The 23,093-nt window shown below is 39.6% G+C and overlaps 1 pseudogene; it reads left to right on the top strand.

Annotated features, from left to right (window-relative positions):
* LOC112858654 (large ribosomal subunit protein uL4-like) overlaps nucleotides 1-12,245 on the top strand; it is a 115,654-nt pseudogene extending 103,409 nt beyond the window's left edge.
* The last annotated feature ends 10,848 nt before the right edge of the window (nucleotides 12,246-23,093 follow it).

Here is a 23,093-nt window from a genome sequence, read left to right on the forward strand (position 1 = left end):
AACAGGCACATGAAAAGATGCTCAACGTCGCTCCTTATCAGGGAAATACAAATCAAAACCACACTCAGATATCACCTCACGCCAGTCAGAGTGGCCAAAATGAACAAATCAGGAGACTATAGATGCTGGCGAGGATGTGGAGATACGGGAACCCTCTTGTGCTGTTGGTGGGAATGCAAATTGGTGCAGCCGCTCTGGAAAGCAGTGTGGAGGTTCCTCAGAAAATTAAAAATAGACCTACCCTATGACCCAGCAATAGCACTGCTAGGAATTTATCCAAGGGATACAGGAGTACTGATGCATAGGGGCATTTGTACCCCAATGTTTATAGCAGCACTCTCAACAATAGCCAAATTATGGAAAGAGCCTAAATGTCCATCAACTGATGAATGGATAAAGAAATTGTGGTTTATATACACAATGGAATACTACGTGGCAATGAGAAAAAATGAAATATGGCCTTTTGTAGCAACGTGGATGGAACTGGAGAGTGTGATGCTAAGTGAAATAAGCCATACAGAGAAAGACAGATACCATATGGTTTCACTCTTATGTGGATCCTGAGAAACTTAACAGAAACCCATGGGGGAGGAGAAGGAAAAAAAAAAAAAAAGAGGTTAGAGTGGGAGAGAGCCAAAGCATAAGAGACTGTTACAAACTGAGAACAAACTGAGGGTTGATGGGGGGTGGGAGGAAGGGGAGGGTGGGTGATGGGTATTGAGGAGGGCACCTTTTGGGATGAGCACTGGGTGTTGTATGGAAACCAATTTGACAATAAATTTCATATATTAAAAAAAAAACTATTAAATAAGAATGATGAGGGCTTCTACTTCTAGCCATGAATAGTACAGACATCAGATTCAACATCGTATTTTAAAGAACTACAAAACAAAATGTATGAAGACAACTGCTTTCAGTAAATAGACAATCAGCAGTGCAGGATTATGGTCCTTGAGAGAAGGGAAAGAAGAGGAGCCACAAATAGAGACAAATCTCAAAAACATTGTGCTAAGTGACTGTAGTGTGACACTACAGAATATATACTGTATATACACTACAAATCCAATCTATGACGATAAGGAGCAGATCAGTGGATACTTGAGGCTGGAGGTTGGAAGGAGAAAGTTGGCTGGAAAGGAATACAAGGGAACATTTTGGGATGATGGAAATATTCTGTATCTTGATTGTGGTGACAGTTACCCAGATTACATATTTGTCAAAACTCACCAATCTGTGCAATTAAAATGGGTACAATGTTTTCATGTCAATTGTACCACAGTAAACTTTTTTTAGAAATATAAGAATGGTGGAAATCAGCACCCCTTTCTGGTAATTTATTTTTTCATAGTTAATTGTCCATGTTCTCCAGATTTCCATTTTCTTTTCACAGGACTATATCTTAAATCAAGTTCCCTTGAAATAAACTCTGAAATGGAGATTTGTATGAGGTTTATTGGGACGTGCAATCAGGAAAGGCACCTGTAGGAAAGTTTGGGAAGTGTGACTCAGTAGGTGGAGCTCCTGAACTGTGAAGCCAACAGAGTCAGGGGCTATCCCACAAGGAGCTAGGGCATTTCAGAACTGCCCCAAAATGAGACAGGAGGGAGGGGATCTTATATTTCTTCATCAATCAGTTTTGAGATGTAAGCTGTCTCCAGTACATATTGGACCATATATGCTGGATGGTAACTTGGGCAAGACAGCCCACTTGGCCAAAAGCAATGCCTGGAAAGAGATATAACTGTGAGCCATCAGCCATGAACACTTCCCACAATAAGAGAATGAGTCTTGCAGTCATGAAAGGGGCGCCTGGGCAGCACACCACAGTGTCCACCAGAGGTGTGTGTATTATTCTCTCATGGTTCTTTTCATCTCTTTGTATCTTTGCCATGTCTACTTTCTCTTTAATGTGTGATCTGTTTCCTTGATCATATTTTCAGTGGCTTTATTTAATTTCAGTGGACTTCTTGGCTATCAGCTCTTTAGCTGATCCATTATTTCTACTATAGTTATTTTTATTTCATTTCATGGTTTATCTTAATTCCTTTTTCCTAGTTTCTTTGTGTGTATTTGTTATTTTACTAATTTTTTAAAAAGCATTCATAAAAAACTAAAATAAAATAAGCATTTTTTTCTTTTTTTTTTTTAACATTTATCTATTTATTTTTGAGAGGGAGAAAGAGCATGAGCAGGAGAGGGGCAGAGAGAAGACAGAGAGAGAATCCCAAGTGGGCACTGGCTGTCAGTGCAGAGCCCAATGTGGGGCTCAATCTCATGAACTGAGAGATCATAATCTAAGATGAAATCAAGAGTCAGATGCTTAACCAATTGAGCCACTCAGGTGCCCCTCATTTTTTATTTCTTTAATAGAAGTATATTTAAGATGCTAAAATTTTCTCTCTGCATAGCTCTATGTACCTCCCATAGGTTTTTGGTACTGAGTATTTTTTTTTTCGTGTAGTTTATAATTTCCCTTTTAATTCCTTTTGGTGCTGGGGCGCCTGACTGGCTCAGGTGGTAGAGCATGTGACTCTTGATCTCAGGGTCAATTCAAGTCCCATGGTGGGCGTGGAGCCTACATAAAATAAATGAAAATAAGTAAAAGTAAATTTATTTTTGTGCCAGGTTTATCTAGTGGGGTTTTGTGGTTGTTGCTGTTTTTTAATTAATTTTTTTTAATGTTTATTTATTTTTGAGAGAGAGAGAGAGAGAACACAAGTGGGGGAGTGACAGAGAGAGAGAGACAGAGAGAGACAGAGAGATAGAGACAGAATCTGAAGCAGAGTCTAGGCTCTGAGCTGTCAGCACAGAGCCCGACGCAGGGCTTGAACCCACAAACTGTGAGATCATGACCTGAGCTGAAGTCGGACACTTAACCAACTGAGCCACCCAGGCGCTCCTAGTGGAGTTTTTCATAAATTCCAAAAAGATAAGACTTTTGTCACCTTTTTATTATTTAATTTTTATTGAATTATGATCTAAGAATATGCCTTTTCAATTTTGAAGGTTTAATTTATGATCAAGTAAATAATTGATTTTTGTAACTATTTGATAGGCAAATGAGTATAAATATATTGCCTTCATAAACTGTTGCATTAACATAATGTCCCTTGTTATTTTATTCAATGCAGTTGACCTTGAATTTCCCCACATCAGACAGCGACACTGCCATGCCTGTTTTCTGTTTGCATTTGTCCTTTTGCTTTTATATCCCTTTGACCTACCTTCATTTTTCTCTTCATCAGTTTTTTAAGCATAGAGAAAGATGTGGATGGATATAGATATAGGTATAGATATAAATATAGATTTTTTTTTAGTCATATAGCTCAGTTTTGTGTTTTAACCCAATTGAAAATGTATTTTAAAGGAGAAGACTAAGACTGTTCATATTCTGTATGAATTGATTCTTTCTTTTCATGATACTTCACTTCGATTATTTTACATTATTATTTCTTAATTTTCCTTTGTTTGCGGATTTGATCATATTGCTATTTTCCCCCTTGTTGATTTGGAATTCTGAATTTCATGGTGACCACCTTCTTTTACCTGTTGTCATAATCACAAAATCTTCTACTTTTGTGAGAAAACAAGATACCAACTATTTCCTCCCTCAAGACATTTTATTCCCTCTCCTTCCTCCACCCCAATGAGATGAGCCTAGTTTTGCTAAAGTGGAGTATGAATTTTTATTCTAGCTAATTATTTGATTTTTCCTTATAGTATATCAGTATACGTCTTCTAAAACCCCTCGTTTAGCACCCGTATTACATATTCCCAATCTGGTCTTATCCACTTTGATCTAATTTTTGGAGAGAAAGAGAAATTGAGATGGATCCTGCACTCTTGTTCCTCATCTCCCCATCTTCCTCCACCTTAAAGTATTGGTTATTTTCTCATCAATCCATCCCAGAACCAAGGGACCCCTTTCAGGTGTTTATTGGTTTCATTGCTCCTCTTCTGAAATGTCTACCCAAGTCTCAAAGATCTCTATCCTTAAGTCTTTTACTGTTTCCCTCTTGTCTTCCTTTTTTTTTTTTCCCAAATTTTGTACTTTGATGGGGCACCTGGGTGGCTCAGTAGGTTAAGCATCTGACTTTGGCTCAGGTCATGATCTCGCTATACCTGAGTTCAAGCCCCCACACCCGTCTCTGTGCTGACAGCTCAGAGCCTGGAGCCTGTTACAGATTCTGTGTTTCCCTCTCTCTCTCTCTCTGCCAACCACCCCCCTCCCCACTTGCATTCTCTCTCTCTCTCTCTCTCTCTCTCTCTCTCTCTTTCTCTCAGAAATACACATTACAAAAATTAAAGTTTTGTACTTTGAAATAATCCTTACACTCCCAAATTTGAAACCAACAGTGACAATCCCTCCTTCAATTCTTCTACAGAATTGTTTACACAGGAAATCATGGGAATTTAATTGTTGTTTTGGTGGTGAATGTTTTTGGTGGTGGTGATGGTGTGTTCCATGACAAAGCATGTGTGTGTGCTGCATGTGAATCTCATCTAGTGCTTTATTATTTTTTTACACATAATGTCATCCAGATATTGTAAGGCACATGTTCTGTTTGCAGATCTGATAGGTTTTCCTTTGTGACTTCTGGGTTCCTAGAATGTTCCTCTGTAGAAAAGTTCATTTTATTGGTCTCTTGAGGTAACTCAGACAAATGTAGACACAGCCACCTTTGTTGAAAGTGGTGAAGCTGGAACTGAAATACTCCATTCTTCCCTGCCTCCCACCAAGAGGCACTAAATTATCCTATTGCCACTTTGGAGGCAATAAATGACTGAACAAAGGAAAATACCTTTAATAATAATCAGCTGAAACTTATGCAGGCAGTATTTTCAAAACACAAAAAAACAGATAGAGCTGAGAATCTGTTTATACAGAAGGTGGAGGAATCAAAGCAGTGTTAGAGACACGAGAGGTGGGGGAAAGATGATCTTGTGGTTATAGAAGGGGGTGGTGGGAAGATGACAGGTTGAAAGGGTGAGATATGCTCCCCATGGTATATTCCAAACCATGAGATCTTTTCTTAATACCCCCCACCCCCACTATATTCCTCTCCTCTACTATGAGAGGTACAGAAAACAGGTTAGCTAAGTAGAGCCATAATTCCTAGTCCTTGAAATTGATTGTAGGGGTGCCTGGGTGTCTCAGTCAGTTAAAGGCCTCACTCTTGGTTTTGGCCCAGGTCATGATCTCACAGTTTGTGGGTTCAAACCCCAAGTCGGGCTCCATGCTGATGGTGTGGAGCCTGCCTGGGATTCTCTCTCTCTGCCCCTCCCCAGATCAATCTCTAAATAAATAAATAAATAAATAAATAAATAAATAAACAAACAAACAAAAAACTTTTAAAAAAAGAAATTTATTGTAGGTTACTCATTAGTAGAAGAAGCGTTTAACCTCCACCAACTTCAGTTCTGCTCAGTCCATGGAAGAACAGTGTCTGGTGTGCCTCCTGGTGGTATCACCTGGTTAAGAACTTGCCCTCCCTTGGGGAGAAAAGTGACCCAGAGAAGATTACAGACCACCAGATGATGACTCTCCCCACCATAAATAATCACGAGAAAGATTCCTTTGATCTCCATTTCACCAGGGACAGCAAAGAAAAGCTACTCTGAGGTATAAAGAAAAGGTTCGGAATGCAGATGACACCACTAACAGTATTGATAATTGTTATGATGCATTGAATGCCTTCCATGCACCAGTAATCACATATGCATTGCCTAATTTAATCCTCCAAATACCCGGCAAGGTAGATGAGGGCCGTGAATATAAAGTGATAGGTCCAAGGCCTCCACAACAAATAGGTGCTGGGGCTGGAACTCACCCTGAGGAATGCCAGAGTCCAATACCCTCATTCTTTCCAGATGACCCCACTGACTCTGTCACAAAATGAACAGCATAAACAAAACACCCCCACATAAATCAGATGTCATGAAAATGCATCCAAGATGTGGACATGCATAGCACCTTCCTATGGAATGTGTCATACAGTTAGGCTTTCCTCTCTCTGCTGGGAATTTTCCTATTCCAGAGGTGGAACCCAATATTGGGAGATACAGTGTTCTGAATCAGGCTTCCCCAAAAACAGAAATACCACAAGGTCTCCCTTGTTCACAGACCGTGAAATAACCCTTTACCCAGAAGACTGAGAAAACCATTGCAGAAATCCCAAGGGAGGGAGGGAAATGAGCAATGGATGGGGAAAGCTATCCCTGGAGAGAACCCATCATGTTGCCTCTAGCTGGCTCTGCACATGTCTCACTGAGGTGAGAGTGGTCTAGCAGTAGAGAACATCGCTCCCCCAGTGCATGTGTTTGAACTGTCACTACATCACCTTAACACACACAGTGAACTACAGTGAACAACCAGGACTTGGCAGTTAGATGTGGGTGTGAATTTGGCTATGCTCCTACAAACTGCATTTCTTAACCTATCCGAGCCTCAGTTTTTTATCAAATAAATATGGATGAAGAGACCTCATAGAGTTAAAAAAGTAAATAAAATAAAATTTATGAAAGTACTTAGAACATAGGTATTGAAAATAAATGATAGTTAAAAAAAAAGAAATGATAGTTACCCTCCTTTTTGGCACACAGCACGTTAGGACACTATAGGTCAATTCAGGTATTGCCCACTTTCTGAAATTCTCCATCACTTCACTTCACTTTTACTAAACACCTACATTGGTACAAATACGGTTGTTGTTGTTGTTGTTGTTGTTTTTTGTAAAAGCAAAAATCTCTTCAGATTTCTTACAGTTTGCAATGCAAACTTTCAGAAAGCTAGAGATTACTCTTTGCTTTATGCCATTTTAACCTATGAATGGTTTCCTAGGAAGGTTCTATTTTTGAATAGCAAAGGAAACTTGTATTTCAAAAAAACTAGCCCAGTAGCAATCTGGTGTTGGACTAGAGAGACAGGTTAGAGGAGGTTTTACAGTTAACTGTGGTTGAGAAAAAACCATATGCTTTCTCCCTCCTTTAAATTCACAATGAGCATAATTGTCTTAAAGGCTCAAACTCCCACTATATTAAGAAAGGTTTCCTAAATTCATATGGCCTCTAAAATGTTTTTATGGTTTTGTAACACTGGGTTACATCCAGAGAACACATATTTTTAAAAAAACAATATTTTTAAAGGCGATTTCACTCTTTTATACAAATGACACCAAGTGTCAGAAAGGAATTCATTTTTTCATTATATTTATATTACTTTTATCTGAGGCACCTAAAAATACCCAGAGATAAATTGACAGCTATTGAGACAGGCAGGCTGATCTGATCCTCATATTACAGTATTGCAACTGCCAAGAGACATGATCCAAGAAAGATTGAAAGCAACAATCAGAAGTCACAAAAAAGCCGTGCAGAGCATTTCTTAAACTGAGAAAGACAGTGAAATATACATCATCCTCTCCAGAGACAATGACAGACAAAGCCTCTCGTCCTCAAAGTCCCCATTTTGTTCTCACAGCCAGCACCCCACTCTGCTCTCATGAAAGCCACAACAGAGCATATACAGGAAAGAACACTGGACTTGAAAACAAATACTGAAATTCAAACTCTGGCTGTGCCACTAACAAGGTATTTATTCTCTCTAGGTCTGTTTTCTTAGCTATAAAATAGGGCTAGCATTACATGGATAAGATCTTGTATGCAAAATACTATAGTACAGTCAATTAATGTTGCATTTAACTGAAGCATTTGGAAGACAGATATACATGCCAAATCAAAATTGCAAGGACCTTAAAGATGACCTAATACAACCTCCTCATTTTACAGAAGGTGAAACTGAAGCCCAGAAAATGAAATGGTTTGTCCAAGGTCACACAGCTTATTAGTGCCTGAGCTAGAACTTCGACTTGGGTCTTCTAATTTTTTTTTTTTTAAGAGAGAGAGAGTATGAGATGGGGAGAGGGGCAAAGGGAGGGAGAATCAGAGAGAGAGAGATAGAGAAAGAGAGAGAGAGAGAGAGAGAGAGAGAGAGAGAGAGAGAGAATCTCCAGTTGTCTCCAAGCTTAGCACACAGCCTGACATGGGGCTTGATCTCACAACCTTAGGATCATGACCTGAGCCAAAATCAAGAGTTCGGTGCTCAACCAGCTAAGCCACCCAGAGGCCCCTGAATATTTTAACTTTTAATCCAGAGATCTTCCCACTATACCCAAAGATCAGATTCATCTTTATTTGTGTTTAACATCAAATGAGCATAAAATTAAGTTGAATATAGCAAAGGATCTCGTAAGTAAATATGAAACCATCTTATCTAACATATTCAGGGAAAAAGGAAATTCTGGTTAATCAAAGAATCTGTCTCACGGAAATTAAAAAATTCTCCTCACAAAAAGGTCAGGGAGACCTGATATACACCACACATAGATTAATGACTTTCAGATCATGTGAAAGCAATACAGTTCACCTTTGAAACTAGGCTGGACATAATTTCCTCTGTCTCTGATGACTTTGGATTATCACATTGCCTCAAGGCAACCACGATGACTATCAATCATCAGCATATGAGGGCATAAACTTAGAGCCCCACTCTAAGATTACACTGCATGTGGAGGGCTGGTTAATAGAACTCTGGGTTAATGAAAATCCAGGTAGCAGAGGAAGTGCTGTGTACAGATTTATGACCAGTTCCCAGGAACTAAGTAATTTGGAAGATTTTGTACCTTTACTTTTTAAAAAGATAGTCTATTGCTTAATATTTTACTAATTTCACAGTTAAGTCAGCATCATAAAACAAAAAAAAACAATGTAGACAGTTGAAAGAACCTCGAGACTTGAATAAAATCTAAAAGTCAACCACTCCCATTTTGTCCTTTAAAAGAGAAAGAGAAAGAGACCCAAGAGGTGACCATATTTAATAATTAAAGGCAGAGAAGGGACTAGAACTCAAGACTCTCAATGCCCTGCCCAGAGCTCTATATTCTATATGAGAATGCAGAATCTCATATTTGATGTTTCACTTTTTCGTCAGCAGAGCCAAGGGATGTTACCTGGAATTGAGGGTAAAGCACTCAAGAGAAGACATCTGGCTTACAGTAGCCTTGAGCAAGGAGAAGTGTCTGCTCCAAAGAATGAAAAGTCTCCCACTTAGTTACCACTAACCTCTCCCAAATGTGTCTACCCTGCCCCACACATGCCCAGAAAGTTCCAGCAGTGCACAGGGACAGAGCAACAAGCTCCCACTTACTGCACTACATGGCTTCCAAATGCCAGCTACCATCCTACCTGGGTGACCCCCAATCTTTTCACGCTCAATATACATTTGCTGTCTTCTCCTAAATCTGAACTGTTTCCTGCCTTCTCTATCTTGGTTGGTAGCAAAACCATCAACCCATTACCCGAGCTAGAAACCCAGAATTCTCCTCTTCCAGGACTGCTGGCTTTTCCAGACAGAATATCTCTTAATGACTTTTGTTGTTGTTGTTGTTGTTGTTATTTCAATCCCAACTACCACAGCCATGGTTCAGCTTCTCATCATATCTCACATAAGTTACTACAGTGATATTTCTCCTTACATAGCTGTCAACCATCCCACCCTACCTTCAAACACAACCTGTTTTAAACCCTCTGATGTTTCAATTCAGGATAAAATTTCTTAATATGTTCTTCCCATTCTTGCACCTACCCCTGCCCTCACAATGTTACACTCCAGGAACAACAACTACTTATACTACACTGTGTTATTTCTTATCTCTGTAACTTTGACCACGAAGTCTCTCTACCCATAATGCCCTTCTTTTCCTGCTTCACCAGATCATATACTTGAGTATCTTCTCTTCACGCTTTAAGAGTCAAGAAGTCACCCTCTGTAAGACCTTCACATCCAACCTACAGGATATATTAAGTACCCCTCCTCTGTTCTTCCAGATTACCCTAAACTTAACTCTCTCTTTGCCCTTACTGTATCACCATATAATACCCATTGAAATGTCTGTTATTCCTACTAGGCTGTGAGTAATTTGGCAGCAAGATCAAGATTCTGTCTTATTCCACTTTTGTATGCTCAGTACCCAACACACTTAGCAGACTCTTAATAAATGTTAACTTAACAAGCAAGCTAATTCATTAACCAATGGCTCTTTCCCATCTTTCCTGCCCTTTTCAGTTAGGTTCACAGGATAACATCTTCACCCTCCATGGGCCTATCCTGGGTGCAGAACCATTCACAATGAAGAGTTAGAAGAATCAGTCATGTGATGATCAAGCAATCAGGCAAGTCTGGTGAGCAGACACATCATTTCTTCCATAGTGAAAATGAGGTGTAGCTTTTTTATTCTCTCAGATGCTGAAAGCTGCAAATGCAGCTGAACCACAGAAATGCCACAGCAACAACAAAGACTTAACATTTTTGCACAGTTTGTTAGCATTTGCAGACCACCTTCCTGGGTGTAGCTGCATTCCAACCTCAGAGCAATTCTAGGAAGAGAGAGTCAGTTATTATCCCCATTTACAGGTAAGAAAATTGAGGCTTCAAGAGACTATTGAACACACCAAAGTCCAAAGAAAAAGACTCACATCCTACTATTCTGACTTTAAGTACTCTACAACATGTTGCCTCAAAATGTTTTTATTCAAAATAAAAATCAAAGCAATCATCTGAATTATGATGGTGACCGCACTTTCCTAAACTTCAGGAGAGTCACACGCTGCTGCCCAGGTGCTCACGGCCCACCCTGCTGCCAGTCTGGCTTCCTCTCCTTGTCAGAAGGGATGAACACAGCTTCCTTTAGGACCCAGTAACAGATGCTGTCCAGAAACAGCTTGAGAAGCTGCCTGACCCTCTCCCTACTTCTGGTTGCTTAGAAGCAAGAGAGCAAATTAGTATCCAAACAGTCTCCTTAGATAGAAGGCATAATTCATACAACAGGTCAAATCCTATCTAAAAAATGCCACTGAACAAAATCCTCGAGTGATAAAGAGATTCTCAGGCCTCAACCATGGACTATTTGTTAAAAAGCAGCCTTGATGTGACAAAGTTCCAAATATATGTGTGTGTGTATGTGTGCACACACACACACAGTCCCTTTTTTAAAAAATTTATTTTGTGCTATGTTCTTACTAGGCTTTTGATATGTTAACTCATTAATCCCCATAACATGCTTTTAAGACAATCTTAATATCTCCATTTACAGCTGAGGAAATTGAGACTTATAGAGCTGCAGTGACTTGAGTCTACATGGCTAGCTCTACACTAAGTGACAATGAAGTCACACTGAGTTAAAACTATTTATCAGATCCCTACTTTGCCACTTGCCTACTCTGTGTAAGATACTTGATCTCTTTAGCCTCAGTTTCCTCTTCTGTGAAATGGAGTAATCATAGGAACTGTCATCATATGGCTCTGCTCATTTTTAGGATCCCATCTCTGTTTCAGGCAGTAAATGGAGAAGACAACACGTGGGGAAAATACACAAAAGTTCTTATCCATCTTGACCCAGAAGTGACTCACATCACTTGTATTCCCACTTCACTGCTAAGAACTAGTTGTACGCCTGTTCCCACAAGCAAGAGGGCCAGGGGAAATACGGTCTTGTGGTATGCCAAGGAAGGAGAAAACACAACACTGAAGCCTGCTAGAACACTGGACACCCCTGCTGTACCTTTCACATAGCTTTATTTTGAGATTTAAATAAGATAGCATGTGCAAAGCGCCTTGTGTATTATAAGCATGCAGTAAATGTTAATTACAATAACTACTCTTGACAGAGCCAAGAGAAGAAATCAGGATTTATGATGTTTCATCTACCATCTTTTAACCCTTGGAGTATATTGCTTCTTTGAATTTATTGTACCAACTATACCTAGCCCTTGCCGTCAAAGAAATTAATAAACTCTACAAGGACACTAAGTGACTATTATAATTGAAAACACATACAAAGATCTATTTAAAACAACTGGATAAGAAACATTCACTTATTCATTGTTATTTAATTAATAGATATTAAATATTTCCAATGATCCAAATACCTTTGAGTATATATCATAAAGACAAATCAGTGTTTTGTGGCAGATTTTTCCATTATTTTAATTATAGGCTTCCTATACAATAGCTACCAGAGCTCTCAGCGGAGATAACACAGCATATCCTGATTGAAAGAGATGTGGGAGGATCTGAGAATTGGTGTTATCTGTACACCACGTGCCTGAGAAGCCGCCTGAGAGCAAGTCTGACCACCAAACCTCCTGTCCCAGCAGAACCAAACATAAGGACACCATGCAGGTCGTAAACATCCCATTCCTTAAATTTCTTTACAGGTCAAGAACCATCAGGCAGCAGGCACTTACTTACAGGACAAGGTACTAAACTATGGGACAGTCCTAAATAATGAGCAAAACTGACAGTGCTGGACTTGTTTACTTTCTTGTCACTATTCTCTCATTCCCCTCTGAATTGTGCTTTCTCTGCTGTTTCCTACGACATTCAATCCAGGCATCTCTTAGGACAACGAGGTCATTCCAGCTCATGGAGCCATCATAGCAGAGCTTAAGATGCAAAAGAAGGAAAGAAAGTATATAGACGTTCCCTAAGAGTTTATTTCAGCTTGCTGATGAGTAATGGCATCAGTCAATCATTTCTCCTCTAAACAGTTATTACACATGTACTATGTGCATAACAAGTGCAAAAAGACATGACTCCTATCCAATAGTAGGGTCTTAAAATATAGTTTAAATTTTTCTATACACCTCCTCAAAGTTTAAAGTAAAATAAACCTTTAAAACCTTCCATCCATGTGATTAGCCCCAATCAGAAGTGGCCTGTCCTCAAATAGCTTTCTCTCCCAGTCACTGACAAGTTAAAGATGCACCATAGAAAGTAGTCATGACACGATTCCAATCCAATGTTCTTTCCCTCTTCGTCTTCTCCAGGTCCTCAGCTCAGTCCTGAATCCCCCAGACTGCATTCTAACTTCTTCGAGAGTGCTTTCCACTTCTTTTCAAGGCCTGCATAAATTTCAGTCTCGCTTTCTTCTGGACATTGTTTAGATCTCATTTCCCCTCCTCACATTTGATTTACCTGACTATGCACAGAGAATTGGCAGTTGGGACACTCTTTAAACTTTCAATATTAGTGCACAGTAAGCCTGTTTCTCTAAAAGACAGGAAACTCTATCATGATGTAGCCAGATTTCCCTTTACAGAAGCCAGTCGTTCCTGGAAAGCCAACAAAATGTCTTAGAAAGAGTTGGAAGGTCTTGTTCTTACTATGACCCTGTCATTTGATAGTTGTGTAAGCCTGTTGATAACCTCCTCACTTCATAATTTTTTGCCATATCCATAAGCCATCTGCCTGTATTTCCACTTTTTCTTTGAATGTAAGTGAAATAAAACTTTAATAAATTTAAATTTAAAACTTTGAATCAACATGTAATTGGAAATGTATCATTATCCATGAAACCTAAAAATAAAGTTATAACTATTGAAATAATTTTATCTATATATCTCCTAGTATAATATCATATATTACCACTGTTATACATGTAATGCTTTAAGAATCTCTCAACTTTTAAAGTCATCTCACCTTTATGATTATAAAATTCTCCCCTTATACATTTAAAATCTTGGCAAATGCAGTGATGTTTTGAATGTCTTATGTGGAACTGAGCCTGTAGTGAGCCTTGCTATACTGCAGTTGATACTGAGTGTGATTTATCTCGGCCTAGAGCCTGGTAGTCCATGTTTATATCAACACCAAGATCTTTCTTTCTCTTCTAGGTGGCATCAAGGGGGGGATGTTTCCTCACCTCCCACAGGAAACCTACATTGTGGCATCTGACCCTGATGGATGCAGGGTGATCCTGCCACTCTACCATGAGTCTATTCTCTTTGCACAGTGATACACTGTGCACATCTAGGTACCCACTCTCTGGAGCTGCCTACTCTTAGCTTCTGTGTGGCCATGAGAATGCACTTCACAGAGTGCTCAGTGCTCACAAGGGTTCTAGCTGCTGAGCTCTGAAATTCTCAGCAGAGTTTGTGTGAGGCCATGACTTACATGGGATGCCTCCAGCCAGGGACTGAATGGGGCAAGATATTAAGACAGAACCATCCCTGAAAGACACAGGATTTCTCTAAGGGTCAGCTTGGGCTCTAGGACCCCTGATAGCTTTGCCCAACCTTCCTTCAACTGACATGACAGACTATCATGCTTCCATACAACACTCTCCTCTTCTCTCTTCACAAGAGGTCATACTTGCACAGAAGTCTGATGGCTCTCCTGGGCTTACCTGGATCCCTTATTATTTTCTCTCATTCAGGTGTTATTCCTATAAAATCCTGGCATAGTGTATCTCATGTTGATATCTTCTTCTTGAAGAACATGAGTTTACACACCTCCTTTCCTCTTTCTTGGTTTGGGTAGGAGATCTTGCTCAGCTGTAAGTTTCTTATTTTGTAACTGATTTGTTAAATGAACTAGACTCTAAAGAAATCAAGTTTATTCTTTCTCATCACTGCAGATCTGCAAACCTGCACCATGTGCCCATTTCTCTCCCTCCTGCATATAATCTTGGGTAGGTTTTATATCTCTTAGAGTAAGGTTTCATTAGGATAAATAGAAACCCTGAAAATGAATGGCTTAAATAATATAGAAGTTTATTTATATCTCATATAAAACAAGACTTGGAGTGAAATGTCCAGGAGTAGTATTGCAGCTTCATGTTCCTCAGGGACTTGGGTCCTTTCTAGCTCACTGTTCCCCCAAACCTAAAATGTGTCACTCCTTCTGCATCTTCATAATCCAAAATGGCTGCTGGAGATCTGGCTACCACATACCCATTCCAAGGAATAGGCTAAAGGAAAAATAAAGGAAAGGAATGCTTAAGGAGATTCACTATAAGTTTTACACAACACTTCTATTTGCAGTTTATTGTACAGAAGGCTGTAAAACACGGTTTTCTAGGTAGGGTGCAATTTGCCTAGTTGACAATCCAGTTTTGTTACAAACTAGGGAGGGGAGAATGGATAGGCAACTGGCAGTCCCCCAGCTTCCATTGCTTTTCCAGTAATTCAGTTGTTCCCCTGGTCACAGTCCTATAATCAAGGACTTTGTCCATCATAATAAAACTCCAAACCCTCATCCAACTAAAAACTCCTCCATTTATACTAGACAGTAGGGCAAGGTTAGTTTCGGTACTGTCTCACCTTTATCCTCTTGTGCATTGATTGGATTCCAGTGGCTCTCCAATGTTACAGCTGGAGAAGGAAGAGAGATGGACAGAAAGTTCCAACTTTACTAGCACAGTTATAATCTAGTATTGGGATTCTCTGTGCTTAGCAGAATCCAACTGCTTAGTTGTGGTCTAATGGGTACTATTTTGGGTTCTTCAGAGATTCCTAAGCCCTGTACTGTTCACACCTAGAGTTTCATTAATACAGGTGTGTCAGAGACTGCCATTCCCCCAATATGGAATCCAAATTAGTTTTTAAAGTTTATTTATTTATTTAGTTATTCATTCATTCATTCATTCATTCATTCATTCATTTAAGCAATCTCTACACCCAATATAGGGCTTGAACTCATGACCCTGAGATCAAGACCTGCACACTCTCCTAACTAAGCCAGGCTGGCACCCCTAGAATCCTAATTATTAACTAGACACATGGCCTCTAGCCCTAAATACATTTACCAGTTTACAGTAATGATGAAACCACTATCAACAACTGGCTTCTGCTCAGACATATAAAGCACTTGGAAGTTGTCACCCCCTTCCTCACAACAAGAAAAAGAAACCAACAAACTGAAAGTCAAGAGCTCTACTTAAATCCATCAGAGAATTGAGATCTCAAGGAAAACTAATGCCCTGAAAACTGAAGACACAAACAGGCAAATCCAGAGAATCACAACTTACCAGGAGTGGAAGTTGCTGGAGCCAAGAATAGGTAGAGAACTTAAGCTGTAATGGATGAACTGTTGGAGGCTGACGTGGACTGCTGTGAGAGTTTAAAATGCCCAGGGCCCAACCTAATAGAGGAGCCCCGTACTTTCATGTGTTCCTGTTGTGTTGCCTCCAGGAGCCCATCAGGTTCTGATGGTGAAGACTGGAAGAAACTCCTTTTGTGCTTCCAACAGAAAGGGAGGGGGAAAGTAACCAGCTTAAACACATCCAGAACTTTCTCTTTTTCATTTACCCTTAAGGGAAACTACTTTATTAGAGCCTAATTCATGTGGGAGAAAGGAAATACCCAACTCCAGTCCTGCCTATAACCTTCCTGTATCACCTAAATAAAAAATAAGTAAATAAAAAGCTGAGAAGCACTTGTGAAGGTCACAGCCCATGACACATACTCACTAAAAGATTGACAGTAGGGGCACCTGGGTGGTTCAGTTGGTTATGCATCCAACCCTTGATATAGGCTCAGGTCATGATCTCACAGTCATGAGATTGAGACCCATCTCAGGCTCCATACTGAGCATGAGCCTGCTTGAATATCAACATCTCTCTCTCTCTCTCTCTCTCTCTCTCTCTCTCTCTCCGTCTCTCTGCTCCTCCCTTACTCATGTTCTCTCTCTCTCCAAATAAATAAATAAACTTTAAAAAAAAGACTGAGAGTGACCCGTTAAGAGTGCAGAATGCTTTCCCTCCTCCTTCCACATCTTAGCACAACACAACAAGATCCTGGATAATAACAGAAGATTATAACTGAAAGAACTGCAAGGTTATGACTCTATTTAAGGAGTTCCTAGGGGAACCCAAAGACAACCCAGAAGACAAAAACTAGAAGAAATTGAAGCCTCAGACATCTATAGCCAGTACAAATAGTAAACAGCATAACTCCTAGTGAGATAAACATAAAGCCTCATACTAAAAGCCTATTTACTTTTCTATTACCCAACATACCATCTCTGGCCTTCAACAAAAACTACAACACATGCTAAAAGGCAAGAAAAAACACAATCTTAAGATACAGAGCAAGCATCAGTAGTAACAGACTCAAATGTGACAGAGATTTTAGAATCATCAGACCAGGCAAAAATAATTATGATTTCTATCCTAAGGCTCTAATGGAAAAAGGGGACAAAATGGAAGAACAGATGTCATGTAAGCTAAGAGGTGGAAACTCTAAGAAGGATTCAAAAGGAAACGCTAAAACATAACCACTGTAACAGAAATGAAGACTTGAATTTACCAACTTCCTCTCTGGCTAGGGGTAACTGTATGCCTGGATTCTGACTAATAGAATGTGAGAAAAATTGCTACATGCATCTTTCTGGTCATGCTTTGAAAGGGCATGCCCTCTGTAGTAGTCATTAAGATTGTCCATTCACAGTCCACTGTAGGATTGTAATTCCTGACTCTTCAATGTTAGGTGCAGCCATGTGACCAGTTATGGCCAACAGGTGAAGGGCACAATCATTTAACTGCTGTTGCAAGACTATCCAGCTTGCCCTTGTCCTGCCACAGGCCTTAGCAATGCTCCTGATGATGCAGGTCCAGCAACCCATGTTAAGCATATAACGTGAGCAAAAAATAAGCCACTAATATTTATTGGCTTAATTGGCTTATTTATTGGTAATATTAAGCCACTAATATTTATTGGCTTAATTGGCTTATTTATTGGTAATATTTTATTACCATGGCACAATTAAGCTATTCCAACCAATCCCCCTCCCCCTTCCCCTGTCCATCTTCTCCCTAGCTGAAACTCAGACATGCTAGTGAGCAACCTTGGACCATGTGAACAACATCCTACTGACATGAGAACAACAAAATGGAAGGAACATGGGTCTCTGAAGAATTCTCAGAGCAGAGTCTTAATACCAGCTCATATTTCTCTGTGAAAGAGAAATAAACTTCCAATTTGTTTCAAATGTTTTATTTTGTTATAAATCCTGAATCCATATACTGTCTAATAAAGTAGTCCATGCCTTATCTGGCTGATTGCTTCCTCTTCTGTCTCAAAGAAATTCTAAAAGCCCTATTGTTACCATAACATTATATATCTTGAAGTTTTGTTTTACCAGGCCACTGATGAACAGATTTGGACATATCACTGCACTAACTGTTAGTTCTCAGGAAGTATTAAATAGAAATGCTGAATGTGCATCCATATGCGTGTAGCCACATGGAGAAGTGTGATCCCTACCCTACCCTGGCTTTTGTTTTAAATCCAATGTATTTAGAGATAGGAGTTTAAATGGTGCAACCATTGAAATGGCCAGTACTGCCAAAGAGGAAGTCAAAGAGCTAGTGATGTTAAAAAGCACAATAGATAAGTGATACGAAGTCTTTGTTGAACTAGTGAGTGTGTAATCAGATGTAATTACAATGTCTTAAATTAAGAAACAGTCCATTTCTCCAACTAAATCATTCCCCAAATAAAGTCACATAAATACTATATACTCCCCAAATCATTGTGTAATTGTATCACTTATGATACCATCTACAAGACTGAAATTTTTCAAGAACAAACTATAAATCAAACTCAATTAAACAAAGGGAACTGACTGGGTCCTCTGACTGAAAAACTAGATAAGCCTTCAGGTAAAACTTGATCCAACAGCTAAAACAATCACCAGAAAGTGGTTTCTCTGTCTCCATTTCTGGGTCTACTTTTAAGTGTTGGCTTCAATCTCTAAGGCACCTCCCATCATACCTCCAATCTCAGGGTGGCTGCCATAGAACCACATGTTCCTTTGTTTATTTCCATCAAAAAAGAGTATTCACCCAAACACTCAACAAAACTCTGGAGTTCCAGTTTGACTCAACTAACTTAGGTCATATGCCCATTTATGAACAGAATAGGTGAGGGCTAAGTTACATGCTTCATTTTGGGGTAGAGGAGAGGTGAGTGAAGTCAGCATCCTCTGAAACATGGGGAAGAGACAGATATCTGCAGCATAAACTGTCAGTTCCTTTTATTCCCACACAGGCAACTAGAATGCATTTTCCTACTTCTCTTGCAGCTAGATGTGGTCATGGTACTGTGCTGTGGCCAATGGCATGAAATCCTTGCCCGTGACAACCATTTACATATGATCCTCTCTATCTTTTCCCCCTGTCAGCTGAAGAGAGGACTCTAAAAATTTAAAGGAGGGCACAGCCAAGAAAATGGAAGAAGCAGAGATCTCTGAATAAGTAGAAGCCACTTTACCAGGAACACCCACATTAGATGATGATATGGCCAAGAAATACACTTTTTATAATGCTTAAGCATTGAAAATGTACCATGTATTTATTGCAACAGTCATTATTACTTTAATATAATACTAAGAAGTACTGGACTGACATTTCCAAGAAGAGGGCAAATGGATGTGGGACAGCCCCAAATAAGCAATGTCCACTGCAACAAGGGTTTTTAAAATTTGGGTTATCTACAAATAAAATGGAAGCAATTATGTTGCCAGAAACATCTCAGTCTACATACATTTTCTTTTCTAGAAGAGGAGCATTGTAATGACTTAGCCACAAACCAAATAAACAAAGCAGCAATTGCCTCTTGTACTATAATAAGCCTTTGCAAACATGCCCTGCATTTGCACATGGCTTCCTTAATAAATGGACACTATTTGCTTATGTTCACCAGCAATCATATCAAATGAGAGATGCAATATAAATTTGCTCTGCATCTCAGGTAACCACTCTTCAATACAACTAGCATTTTCGAAAATAAATGTATTTTTCTAAAATCTCTTCCTTTTCCATTTTAATGTGCAAGCACAAAGCAGGCAGAAGAAAGCAAAAACCAAGAGGCATAGAGAATGCAATATTGAAGAAGCTGTGAACAAGTTCCACAGCCAGTGAGCGAGGCAAAGGATAGTGACTGGTTAAAGTCCAAGCCAATTACCTCCTATCCAAAATGGAATATGCCAGAGTGGATTGAGATTGGTACCAAAATCAAAGCATGAGCAGGTGTTTTTTAAAAAATCAGGAATTGACATGCCAGGTGACAGATAAGTATGTGCTCTACCTGGAGAGCTCCTTCCTTTTCAGCTGGGTAGATTCTACTCATCTTGCAGAGCTGAGCTGAAATATCACAGCCTTGGGACAGATTCTGATAACAATTGCCTCATTACCTCCATGTAGTTATTCTCCTGTTAAAATTACATTAATAGCCTTCACTCCTCTTCTATAGTTCTTCTCATTATAATTACAGAGTTATCTGTGTCATTATTTAGGGCCCATCTTCCTATCTAGAGTGAAAGTTCTATGGGGGCAAAGACCATGCTGCCTTGTTCACCTGTATATTTCCAGGGCCCAGCACAGTACTTGACACATGGGAGGGACTCAATTCCAATGGCATTCCGGTGAGTGGTGGGGTTGCCATCAAGCTATGTTAAAAGGACCAAATGCCCAAGTGTATCTTAGCATCATATTTCCCATTTGGCCAATTAAAAAAAAAACTAAAAATCAATGGAACATTGTCTCTTAAATCATCTAATAAATCATGTGTTTTGTAAAACACTTGGAAAGATTGTGGGAATTTTTTTCTGGACTCTTTTCCTTGCGGACAAATACTACCATATCACTACATATCGACTGCTATCTCGGAAATGATGACAATTAAGCAGATATGGACCAACCCCTTATCCCCACCACAGCCCTCACCTCATTTCTTTCCCCAGAGAAGGACTATGGCCCAGTCTAGGAACTTCATATTAATCTATAAGGTCATTCAAACTTTGTCACTTCCTTGCTACATAATCCCCAAGTCCCTTGCCCTCTGAGACAGCCCGATTTTCTCATTCTTACAATGGCCTAAATGTATACCTCAAAAGGTTGTAAAATGGAATGAGATAATACAGGTAAATGGCCTAGCTACAGGTCTATCATAGGGTATCAATGTTCTATTATTTTGTCTTTCTTTCATGGCATTTTCTGTCTTGAAGTCCCCTCTGCCATTAAATCTTAATGTACTCTCCAGACCTTTTTCCCATTTCCTCCTTCTTCAGATCTACTTCAAGTCTGCTCTCAGAGCAGAAAATATTTGATCATATAATTTGAACAAAGGCCTCAGTAGTTGACTGGGTTTTCTTTCACAAATTAACATTTACTCAGATTTCATATAACCTTATTTAATATACACAACAACCTTATAAGATACATATGACTTATTAACTACTCAGCTTTAATGAGAACCCTAAAACTCATTGAGGTTAAATTACCTGACCAATATAACCTGGCTTGTAAATGGTGGGCCTGGAATTCAAAGATGGGTGTGCCCGACTCCAAACCCACTCTCTCTAAAGCATCATGCAGCCTTTCTACTTTCTTCTCTCAATCTCCCTTCTCCACCCAAATAGCAAAAGCTTTCATTGGACAGTGGCCTGGTTAGATGCCAAGTCTAGACCCAAACTGTGTTACCACATGTGGCTGGCATGAAACTGTTAATTCACAAAGGTCCAACCATGTCATCTTCAGCCAGGACATTGTAATAGACACCTTAGCAGATGACTCTGACCTCATCAACTGTCATCAGGAGGCATCTGTGGTGATAGACAGAAAATAGAGTAGAGTGAAAGCTATCTGGATAATGGAAACAATCTTACAGTCATCAACCTGGAAAATATTCTTTATTCCCCACTGAAATCGCAACCACTTCAGAAGATATAGTTTAAGTTGAGGACATTTAGGTCATTTTAGGCTTTAGGAAGAGTTACCATTCCTTAACTATCTTAACTTCATTGTGTAATAACAATTGGATATAGAAATAGCAATGACCATTGAAATGTGGTTGCTATACTCAGTATAATCAAATCAGAAAACCTAGAAGAATGTACATGCTAGCATTCTTGGCCAAGAGGCTGAGACCTGTCCATATTGAAAATGTTAGTTCAAACACAAGAAAGATCCTAGGCAAGAGGGCCAAAATGAGATGTAGAAGGGAACCAAATGAGTTAGAGACCCAAAACCAAGGACTCCAAAGATGAGAAAACTCTACTAAAACTCTACTACTATCTTCCTGATTAAGGAGTTCTATAGTAAAAGAGTTTAGTAATTTAACACCATACCTAATGCCCTCCTACACTGTCCTCCTACATAAAATATACGCATTGCTCTGTGCGTGTGTGTGTGTGTGTGTGTGTGTGTCTCTGTGTGTGTGTTTTTATGCTTACACTGAATATTAACAGTGGCATAAGTTCATTCCATGATTTGGGCTCCATTCTCAAAAAGAAAAATCTTTGTCTTCACAAAGTCTTAAGTTGGATAACCCTATTCAAATATTGTTAAAGGTAACTGTACCAAATCCTTCCTAAGAAGTATAGTAACCTTCCTGAGACCCACCCTCTTTGTGTTCAGACACATGATTCAAGTCACCCGTCTCCCTTAGAAAATGATGTCTGGACAGAGCCTGATCCAGTTTGAATGAACAAATAAATGAACCTCCATCAAAGGTCCTCACCAAGCAGAGCCATTTTCCTTGTAGCCAACCCTTCTCTCATCCTTACTCAAGAAGCATTTTTTTATGTTTATTTATTTTTGAGAGAGAGAGAGACAGAGCATGGACAGGGAAGGGGCAGAGAGAAAGAGAGAGACAGACAGAATCCGAAGCAGGATCTAGGCTCTGAGCTTTCAGCACAAAGCCTGATGCAGGGCTTAAACCCACGAATGCGAGATCACGACCTGAGCCGAAGTCAGATGCTTAACCAACTGAGCCACCCAGGTGCCCCAAGAAGCATTTTTTTAAGCATCTATTATATACCAGGCCCGTGTTAAGGACTGGAAATACCTTCAAGGGACTCACTAGTAGACACCAGACATGGATGTAGAAGCTGCACTAAAACAGTGTGGCTCTTAGAATAAAAGTGGCAGCACCAAAGAGAAAGCAGTTGATTCTAGATGGGGGACAATGGCTCTCGAAACATTTTCAAAGACAAAAACAGAATCTAAATTGAGAAAGAAAAGAGTGGCATTCTCTTATTGTACGAGAGACAGAGAAAGAGAGGGAGAAGGAAAGGGAGAGGGGGGAAAAGAGAGAGGGAAAGAGAGGGGGAGAGGAAAGGAGAAGGAGGGGGGGAAGGAGAGAGATGGAATCTTACTGCAGAATTTTTAACACTAAGAGGCACATTAGTGGTAGCCTAGTATCCAAATCTGACGGCCCACATACAGAGCTGTGCACTAGCTCAGTTCCCTGAA

This window comes from Puma concolor, chromosome B1 (assembly GCF_028749965.1).
Source record: "Puma concolor isolate L17-30 chromosome B1, mPumCon1.1.hap2, whole genome shotgun sequence".
Classification (NCBI taxonomy): Eukaryota; Metazoa; Chordata; class Mammalia; order Carnivora; family Felidae; genus Puma; species Puma concolor.